The following is a 3,763-nucleotide window of genomic DNA, read 5'->3' on the forward strand; positions in this document are numbered from 1 at the left end:
GCTCACTATTTTACATCCACTTGTTTCTTGATGAAAAGAAACTAGCTTCAGTCTAAAAAGATATTTTAATTTCTCTAATAATATGATTCCTTTAACAATAATAACTAATTTTCTCCAGGAGATACAAATAAATTATTGATATAGAAATATCAGACAGGTACATTAATTTACATTGATAATATTTTCTTTACCTATTAGCAATAATCTCTCTATATAAAAATACAAAAACATAATAATAGACCAAAATCGGTATTTTCGGCTTTAGGTATTTGACTTGAAAATATAAAACTGAAGGAATCTTTTACAAGTATGTACCATCTAGCAAATTAATACAAACAAATAATTAAATGAAGTTTTAATAAAATGTCGGTTGCATCTTGCAAAGAATTGCCACCTTCCATTCAAAATAAATGTGTATATTTACTTTATAAAATTCATGAAAAGTTGTTATTATTATTCTGTAAAATATCAAATTTGATTCACTCCAAATTTATCAGGCGCACCCAGTAAAACCATTTACGTGGGACACTGCGTAGATTGAATGCAGGTGTGGGAGGGCACGGTGAAGTGCGTCGGCGCGTTTTGCGAAGTTGGCCGAGGCAACGTATTCTAGATGTTTCGTTTGTCTGAAGCTCGCGTCTTTTCCTTTTCTGTTCAGCAGTTCATACCTAACGTTTCGTTGTTTAGTTCAGCATTATTTGCCGCCATTTGCATTTTGCACATAGGTAAGTAACTGCATGTTGTAAATATACCTATGCATTACAGAGTACAATAGCGTTTATGTTTACAGCAAGAACGACGGTTTTTTAAGAGTTAGAGTATAAAAGTGTACTTAATTAAGCTTTTTACAACCAGTTGAAGCAAGTATGGAGTAATTACTAGGTAACAGATTGGAGACTTTCTAGTGAAACCGTGCAGATATTTTTAGGTAAGTGCAAATCCTGCTCTAATAATAAGACTTTTCGCCCTAAATTTATATTGTCAACTTTTTAACCCATCAGCTTCTAGTTATTTAAATTATCCGGAAAATCATTTGTAAAGATATTCATTTAATACATGAATTTTCCCAAGTGTTGCCATAAAAAAGTTGTCGCTTTTTATTATCTGAAAAACTACTTCATTGATTAAAAATTCGAATTTACTAAGTGAAATTTGCCCGTTTTGTAATATTCCCAATACTTTAACGTTTATGCATTTCACAAAAATTAACTTGTGTATAGTTTTAACTATTTTCTGTATAACATTAAGATTTGTTTGAGTTTGATTTATTTGGTTTTGTTTCATATAGTGTTTTTTTTTCAGATTAACTTGGACTTTGAAAGAACTTTCTCAAACAGCGATATTGGCATTTTGGAACAATTTGGAATAATCGTAATATCCAATGTAAATGTATTTATGTACATATGTAAATAAAGGTATATAATTATATACTATAAATATATATTCTTATCACTATGAACATTTGGTTTAATCTATTTGATGTAAACATCTATTTCGTTAAAAACACTATTTGATTTCAAGGGAACCATTAATAAACTTAAAGCTATTTCTTTTATTTTTTGTTGGGAATACATCATAAATTTGTACTGAGTCAGAAAGTCTTTGTGGAGAATAATCGATTAGCTTATATCAATATTTTTTCTATTCAAATTAATACTTTATGTAATTTAAAGAGAGCCAATAAAATATTATATCTAAACCATGTAAATTTCTCGGATCAAGAAAACGAATATTATTTACATAAGATATCGGTATATTCACATTGAGTAAATCATAGAATTGAAGTGCTTGTTAGATTTTCTCCATGTGAATAAATTATAATCAATGTGAGAACATGATTTTCTCAAAACAAGAGTGGAAATTATTTGAAATGATGCATTTAGTTTTATTTTGAACTATGGCGCTATTAAATGAAGAATATCTTTTGCTTCAAACAAGAATATATATTTTTCATTTCAAATAAATATCTTCTTGCGGATATATGAGACTAGGAATTACTCAATACAAGCTGATTAGGTTCATTTCAAGTATTTACTTTTTTGTGTGTAGCACCACACAACTTCCGGTATGTGGCTGGCTCAAACCGTACCAGTAAAAGCAGTCAATAGTTCTCCAACTAATACCAGTTCCACCTCAGTTCCAATCGAATATCAACAAAACGAGAACTAACCGTGTGCCTATATCGGGAGTGACGAGGAAGTAAGAACAAAAGCATCAGACACGAGACACGGTAAAGCCGAACAAAACGATCGAATCCAGCGAGAGCGAGAAAAGAATAAAAGAATGCACCACCGCCGATGTAACTAACTCGAGCATCTATCCGCATGGGCGCATGGTCTTGTACGTTGCGCGATTCGTTATGGTTCTCTTGCCATAAAACTTTTATGCCGGGTGGATTTACATAACAAGTGTCATTTTTCCACATATCTTAATAACACGTGGTTTTATTAGCCACCGGCTCTTGTTGGATGTATGTATTTTCGTCATGTAGGATTTTATTCGGACAATTAAAAATTCACAATGAAAGATAACTTTGTGATAAAATGACCACAATTACTGCTGATCACCTCAAACTTTCAGATATGCGACTAGGGCACTTTGGTTTATCTTTTCTTCAGAAAAAGCTCTGAAATTCAGTGATTTCAAATTTTCACGCCACTTCTGAAAATTTCCGTCGTCCCGATCTACCCCTTCAGGGATAGTGGACATGGAGGCGCACGGGCCTACTGGTTATCCTTTGATCAGCGAGGGAGAGGACCCAGATTACATCGTGACGTCATTCACCATCCTAATGCTAAAGGAAAAGACGGAGAAGCTACCGCCTGTGCCCCAAAGAGTCAACGAAATAGCGTGGCAACTCAATCGATGGCAGCAGCCAGTTATGTCGTTCCATGATACTGTTTCATAAACATGGGTAAGAATGGATAACTTCAATAAATATATCAATTTTCCATTCATATTACTAACACTCAGCTTGATACGAACAATAAGACCTCGGCAAAACAACTTTCCAATTTAGCCCCACCTATTTTTTTTTTCAAAAAGTAAACCAACGTCAATTATGATCTAAAAGTCCTTTATGTATTCTAAGAAAACCGAGTACTCATTTTAGATATCAATATGGATTGTAATATTCTGATTACTACGACTAATTTTGATAAATTTTTTGTTGTAAAAGGAAATGAAATATCCCGCAGTGATATCCTAAGTTGACAGATAATGGCGTCTCTAGGTTTTTGTGTCTTTTCAACCGTGAGCAAGCATGGTAAACTGATGAAATGTATTGGTCTTCATGAGCATAACCGCACCTGACATTGGTACTACTCTAATTCTAGTAAAGTGCTTGGAAGATGTCCATAGCTTGTCACAATCTTATGCTTCTGTTGATTTTCTATTAGCGTTAACAAGTGCACTGTATCACAAACCACATCCGTCTAATCATTCTTCCATTAATCGCATTTGGATCTAACTGTTAATGGTTCTGGTAAGAAAAAATCCAGATCATGTACCACATATGCCCATCCCTGAACGCTTGACTGTCTTGGATCAAACATCAATACTGAAGAACCAGGAATCCTAATCGCTAACAGCTCCAATAATCGTATGTCCTTCTACTAATTCTTTGAGGACGACCTTGTGACTTCCATCATGAACCTTTGATTAACCACAACCCTTTTCGTTTAAGCTGGCTCAATTACTGTTTTGGAAGTGATATAAGAACCTCTAAGTACGCGGTCATAACGAAGCACTGCAAATAGCACAT

At 33.7% G+C, this 3,763-nt stretch overlaps 1 long non-coding RNA gene across 1 annotated transcript; it reads left to right on the plus strand.

Annotated features, from left to right (window-relative positions):
- The first annotated feature begins 621 nt into the window (after positions 1–621).
- On the plus strand, positions 622–1,459 carry LOC111693130. The gene is made up of 3 exons (XR_002763334.1): positions 622–725; positions 791–928; positions 1,303–1,459. It is a non-coding gene; the product is annotated as an uncharacterized LOC111693130 (long non-coding RNA).
- Positions 1,460–3,763: the final 2,304 nt, after the last annotated feature.

Source organism: Anoplophora glabripennis, unplaced genomic scaffold, assembly GCF_000390285.2.
Source record: "Anoplophora glabripennis isolate ALB-LARVAE unplaced genomic scaffold, Agla_2.0 scaffold173, whole genome shotgun sequence".
In the NCBI taxonomy this organism is placed as follows: domain Eukaryota; kingdom Metazoa; phylum Arthropoda; class Insecta; order Coleoptera; family Cerambycidae; genus Anoplophora; species Anoplophora glabripennis.